The sequence below is a fragment of the Epargyreus clarus genome, unplaced genomic scaffold, assembly GCF_041222505.1.
Source record: "Epargyreus clarus isolate Ecla_fem2 unplaced genomic scaffold, WU_Ecla_fem_2.2 ptg000035l, whole genome shotgun sequence".
NCBI classification, from domain to species: Eukaryota; Metazoa; Arthropoda; class Insecta; order Lepidoptera; family Hesperiidae; genus Epargyreus; species Epargyreus clarus.
Genome location: NW_027332240.1, coordinates 3,248,787 through 3,256,318, shown reverse-complemented (window position 1 = coordinate 3,256,318; position 7,532 = coordinate 3,248,787).

The following is a 7,532-nucleotide window of genomic DNA, read 5'->3' as shown; positions in this document are numbered from 1 at the left end:
ACTCGGTACTCGCCACGATGTCCGTCTGTTCTTCGCAGGACATTTTCAGTGAGAGTCAATTAGACTACCCCCCTTTAATCGTACAACGTTTACATACTGTTCATTGTTCGGCAAGTTACTCGTTGTCTCTTACCAATTGTTCGCAATTATCTAATTGAGGCAATATATTATATAGTTGCCAATTTTATACAAGCCATTAACTGAGAAGCACGGTGCAACTAGACATTAAATAAAACAAGAACTCTATCTGAGACCGTACTTGAAGTGAATGGATAGATCGGGGAGAAAAGCTTTAGAGTGAGGTAACTGAATCGATATTAGCAATTTATTATAATGACAGGTTAAAATACTAGCCGAGTGTAGACGAAAAGATGCGAGAGTACGAGTATGTAAATGACCTACTCGGTACTCGCCTCGACATTCGTTCTTAGCAGGATGTAGGTTTTACAGTAAAAAAAAGAATTACGCGCGTAATCAAACGTGGCATTTACACATTCGTCATTATTTGGAGATTTGAGTTTAATGTTTTTCTTTCAGTCAGTGACATTTTCCAAGCTTTATATATATTTTACGAATGAATATGTTCATATCTTTGATCATAAATAATATTTAAGATCTTTACGCTGAAAAAATATTTGCCTTTCGCTAGGCTTCTAAGAAATTCTTTGTTAATACATAAATATTATTTTATTAAACGGTTTGCGTAATTTAAAGATACGCAAAAGAAAAAATAATTCCATAAAACATTAACGATATATACCTAGAAATCAAAAACATTATATATTTCTTCGAATGGATGTCTGCTCTCTCAAATGGACCAAACCCAAGCCATACCGACCATAATCTATTACACTGTAGATACTGGCATTTTGATTTACAATTCAATTTCCACATTACCTATCAGAGATTAATCTCAGCCCGGGAATCCTGCAGCTCAGTCCATTGCGAATTTAGCGAGCTAGAAGCAATCCAATTGATTGCTAGGCGAAATGTGACAGGACTAATGCACCAACAAATTGCTATGTTGCAGTCAAGCTGCTGCGAAATTAGCTTTGGTCCTGATATATCCCGTAAATCACGGACCAGCTTGGTAAGATTATTATACTGTAATAGACTTAAAAGTAGAGACATTCAGGTTTCATTCCGTGTGTCGAACTAACTGCCGCCAAATCTGTTTTAATAGTTTTAATGGTACTTAAGCGATGTTATATACTCAAGATAAAGAAGATACGTAAGATTTAAGGTGTTCAGACTTATTCCTCAGGGGTAGCAACGCATTTGCGACCGACTTAAATCGTAGGACTTTAATGGATAGACTAGAGAACAATTGATGTATCCATTGTACTATAGAGAAAAAAACTCTAGCAAAACAGAATCTTCATAGCGTTGTTTTCTTCCACCGTTAAAGCAAGTAATAAGTAATAGTTTATTAGAACTTCGTACAATTTAATAAAAGTATTATTATTAGTATTATTTAATCATTTTCTAGCCGTATTTGCTATTTAATATGCAACGACCTGTAACTGTACACATTCAACAGATACAAAATAAAGACATGTTAGCTGTACAGTTAACCGCTAGTGCGTAGGAGGGGGAACTCCACAAAAAACACAACTATCACAACATCACTACCAACAACCCGAATTCCAATCAAGAACACCCATGGCGAACCATTATTTATTTTGTTGTTTGCGTTTCCTATTTACTCCATCGGTTCGTTCGTATGAAAAAACATCTCAACAAAGTAGTTATCTGGCCGTCAGTTTGTTTGCACGGCAGAACTGAATGCCCAGTCGCTCGGATTTGAAAATTTTGGAGCGGGAACTGGATGCGATTTTTTTATCACGTACGTTTTTATGGAATTGCAGTAGCAGGCAGTCGTACATTCCTTCGGACAGTGCTGTGCAGTCTGATCACAGGTTCAATATATTCTGGAACCAGCTGGAAGGGAACTGGTCAATGGTCTACGGAAAAAATATCGAACACCCTATCTGAAGTCCGACTTATGCGTCACAGACGTATTTCTACTATTCAGAATTGAATATATAGCTATCTGGATTGAGTATATATTTCATTACATTCAATCCTCAATATAATGAGATATATATTCAATCCTGATCCCTGATCCTGATCAGGATTTAATCTATATCAGGATGTTTAAAATATGATCTATCCCTTACCACATCTTATATAGGCGAAAGTGCCACTGGAGTCGTACTATAAAGGGTTCTACCTCTTTCAAACGTTCAAATATGTCCATTTAACATTTTACTTTCATTTATAAAAGACATATAGAGAACCATGGACCTATCCTTGTATTGAATGAAGTTCATCTCAAAAACGAATTAAATTCTTAAACTAGTGCAGTAATTGACAAACTTTCAGAAGTTGCGAATGCTCCAACTTAATTCATTCCATTTCTATGTCTCACTCATTCTCGGAAAGAAACTTAATTCAGATTCTGCGAAATGCCTTGATTCGAGTCTATATCTAATAGCCTAGTAGTTTGAAATTTGGCTTCTCACTGGAAGTCCGGGATTTGGATCCCAGGCACTCTGAGTTATGAGTTTTTAAATTTATTAGGAACTAAATACTTGTTTTAATGGTGAAGCAAAACATCATAAGGAATCCCACACACTTGAGTATTCTTCAAATAAGTTGTCAGAAATGGAAGTCTACCAATCTACACAAGGCTAATATGGTGAACGATTGCTTAAAGCTTTGTCATTCAAAGGAAACCAAGATATATTTTAAGAACTATTTATAACAGAGAATATAAAACCAAAATAAAATTAAAACTTTTGAGTGGGTATAGTAAAGAATATTTGCATACTAAATTCCCCGAAGTTTCTCAGGAAAAGCAACCTGATTCAATCCAAAATTCAATAGGGACAAGAGACAATTTCTACTCCAAAATTTAGTAGGAATAGCAAACTGAGAATGGAAGCAACGTAAAATTCGACCAAACAACATATACAGCTCGACGCGATTCGGTAAAACCACAGAACTAAGTATAAATAGACACGGCATACTTATCTATGTAAATTATATAGGGATTTTAGAATTACATCTTTGTAATTCTAAAATCTCAAAGTTTATTCAACTAATTTGGAAATAAGGACATCACAAATCCCTATTTCAAATGTCTGTTTTTTTGTTCATTTGAAGTACATCATAACACTCACGAAATTATAAAAGCTACTTAAGACATACTTTTCCGAGGCGTTCCAGCATAGTCCTCAGCAGCGCACCTGTAACCGAGCTCAGGTGAATATCTAATAGTATCTGTGGTTGATTACAGATGTCCGTGGGCGGCAGGAGCCACTTACCATCAGGTGGACTGCATGCTCGTCTGCTACTCCTATATTATATAAAAGAAAGAAAAGAAAAGCGTTTACAAATAGTAACAAGGATTTTTAGGAGATCTATTGCGATATAAATAAGCTTAAGAACTATACGTTCAGGATATTTTTTCCTGACGCACGCTCGTCTCATCCATACGCATATGACTTGTGCATCTTTGTTTATGATGCACAGTTACACATACAGATCGAGAAGAAACTGTAGGGAGATAATGTGTATGGGTGGCACCCGCTTGATATAGACAGACGAGACAGGAAAAGCTCCCTTATTTAGATAAAGAAATCGCGTGTCTACGTACTCCGCTATGCCATGCGGCTTATTTTTGACTTTTTTATAATAATATAGGAATAGCAGACGAGCAGTCCACCTGATGGTAAGTGGCTACTGCCGCTCATCTGTAATCAACTCCAGATAGGATTAGATATTCCTACCTGAGGTCGGTTACAGATGCGACTCTACTCCTGAGGGCAAAGCTGGAACGTCTGGGAAAAGTATGTCTCCTTTTCCACACCATCCATCATCATATCCAATCCAAACCAGAACACAGTAGCGTTTAACACTGATGTTAGGCAGAAATAGATGTGGCGGTGGTGCCGCCGGAGTCGAACCACAAAGGGTTCTAACACCTTCTTGTCTACACATTGTCAACTCTATGGGATTAACTTTTCATACCGCTGCGGTGCCTCGGCCATTCTGAACCCGTTGGGTTCGTGTACTTCGTGTCCATTCGCCTGAATGTTGCAGTGAAATCTTTGTTAGTTGTACTTACTTTTGGTTTGTATGTAATATGTGGAATACGTTGGCTGAATAAGATGGCTCGCTTGTCTAAACTTACAGTATAAACAGTATAAACCCTAAAAAATACATTTTACATACATAAAATGTATTTTTTAGGGTTCCGTAGCCAGAAGGGTATAAACGGGAAGCTATTACTAAGCCTCCGCCGTCTATCTATCTGTATCTCTTAAATCTTAATAGGTAGACGTAGTATCTAGTAGACACTACTTCGCAATGTATGCACTTCTGAAGTAATAAAAAAATATAAAAACTAATGGAATGGATTTGGGTTTTGAGGTATAGAATCCCCCTCGTACGAATCCAACTCTCACTATGCCAACATATTTTATGAGCACACAGTCCACCGCTAAGGAAATAGCTACTGCCGCCTATTGATATCTGCAATCAATCCTAGATAGAGCTAATTCTATCTGAGCTCGGTTATAAAGGTAGCTGACATGTAGTTATTTTTTTCTAAAACACACATCGTCAACCCATCCCACTGCTGGGCAAGATCCTCCTCTCAGAGTGTGTGCAATTAAGGAGTTAACCGAGCAAGTCAAGTATGAGTTGGTAGACTACCTTTGAGAACTTTATTTAATAAAAAAAACTCAAGTATCTTAACACACACAAGCTTTCAAATACACATAATACATCGAAAAACCAGAAATATCAAGTTGTACGCCAGATTTTCCAAAGCTATATGTATTGGACCCCGTGGGTAGGTTTCATACCACTAAGCTCAATGCTTTTCGAGTATATGATGCATACAATAATAAAACGGGGAAGATATCGTAGGCTGCGATCGTGACCCAACTGGAAAAAGTCCCTGAAAATTTAAACGACCTAAAATATTCACATATACATTAGCTAAGTATATTTTCATAGATCATGATTCGAATAGACTCCTAGTGTATATTTTCTTTGTGACATCAGTCAAGTAATTCGTATAAAAACCATGGCTGAGACTTTCTTTCCATGTTATATAATTTCAGATCAAAATTTTAATTTATTTATAGCAACTTGAAAAATAATTGACAATGTGAAGGAAAAGCACGAGAACGAATGACCAATCCACCTAATGGAAAATAGTCAAAAATATGTTCTACTAGCTGAACATGGCAGGCTTCACTGCGACTTAATCTGACATTAATTTTATTAATTAAGAATAAAAATCGGACCCTTCCTGTAGAACCTTCGAGATAATAAATACTTATATAATATATACAAGATAATATATACAATACAAAGTCAAGCATATGGAAATGCGACGTGGTCATAAATAGCAATGCATAATTTCAAGTCACTTCGTCAACTACTACATATTTGATTTTTACGAACACTTACATTCGGAAGTAGTTTTTATATGCAAAATATTAGCAGTCTACTTTAATACTTCTTCTATGTCACACATACTAGCTGCCCCGTATTCACGAGTTTATTCTGCATATTGATTTAAATATTGATGGAGTAGTGGTTTTACTCATACAAAGGACCATACTGAGCACACGTCATCATTATATGCTATTTAAAGGTCGTAAAACCCTTTGTAGTTCGAATCCAAAGGCACCACCACTACACCTTTTTCTATCTAACAACATCAGTGACAAGCACTTCTGAGTTTCAGTTAGAAAGGTGTGGTAAGAATGCCACTGCAAAGGTCTCAGAGGAGAGAGAGAACTTAGTCCTCAGTGGTAACAACGCCCTGAAGTCGGCCACAAATGCGTAGTAGTCTAGTCTTATGTGGGGTTGATTACGGATGTTCATGGGCGGCAGTTATCACTTACCATCAGATTAACTGCAAGCTCGTTTAAAATATAAATCTCGTAAAATACCTTTATACCTTCTAACTTATGAAGTGTTTTAAGCACAACCATTTATTATTATTTAATACTATAAAAACAAAAAAATCTTTTATACGTGTAGATTTTTTCACCATGTTTTCATTAACCATTATTGTCAAAATGCACGTACCTAAATAATTTCAAAAGCAGAGCTGTAATTTGAACCGATTTCACCCACATTAATTGGCTTACTTACATTCAGAAGCTTACTCAATTCTAAAATGTTAATTATAAACCGCACATTTAATCCTTATAAAACCACCCTTTGCAGCAAGAAAATAGATTTGTTTGTGGCAAAAACTGCGGACAGAGACGGATGGCCCGACACTTGCACTAGCCGCTCTAAGGCTGCACCGGGTAATTGAAAACACACGAAACCGCATTTTAATAAAGCTTAAACTGAATCATCATTATCATAATCAACCCATTACTGTCCCACTGCTGGGCGCGGGTCTCCTCTCATAATGAGAAGGATTAGGCCATAGTCCACCGCGCTGGCCAAGTGCGGATTGGTAGACTTCACATACCTTTAAAAACATTTATTTTCTTAAGATTTCTTAAACTGAGTAATATAAATAGTAAATATTTTTTTAATATTTCTTTTTAAAAACTAATATACCTACTAGAACGAATTACAATTTGTTTTAGTAGGTACATTAGTTTGACTGTACACAGTAATCAACCCATTACTGTCCCATTGCTGGGCACTGATCTCCTCTCTGAATTACAAGGATTAGGCAATAGTCCACCGTACCCACCCACAACCAACCCACATTTAAGAACTGTTTTAAGGATCTCATAAGTATGCAGATTCTCTTACAATGTTCACCTTCACCGTTAAAACAATTGGCTATTAATATACAAAACGCATATACCTTTGCAAAATCAGAGGTGCCTAGGATTGATACCTTGAACCCTTCTATTAAGTGGCCTTGTTCGAACTAGGCATCACTGCTTTGTTATCATTTATTTCTCTAGATTCATCATCAACTTAGATTCATTTCCTCACAAACTTTTACTTAAACTTTTCAACTAAAATGTTAATTATAAACCGCACATTTACTCCTTATAAAACTACCCTTTGCAACTAGAAAATAGATTTGTTTGTGGCAAAAACTGCGGACAGAGACGGATGGCCCGACACTTGCACTAGCCCCTCGAAGGCTGCGCCGGGTAATTGAAAACACACGAAACCGCATCTTACTTAATATCTTACTTAAACTAAGTAAATAAACTTGTTTGAAAATATTTCATTCTAAAAAGTAGTTTTTTTTTTTCACTTATAAATATATAATTTTAGTAAAAATGATTCGTGAAAGGTCGTAGAAACCTTTGGTTTGAATGTGCAGGTATCATCACCACATCTATATACTCGTAATATACGCCTTATAACGGCAGTACCAACACAGTCCTAAGGGCCGGCCCTTACCAACTGTACGAGAATTCTCGTACAAATACGAGATTTGTGGTCTTTCTTACGAGGTACAAGGACACTATCAATATCGTACAAATATGTACAAGATTTTGACATAAAAATGGTAATGATTT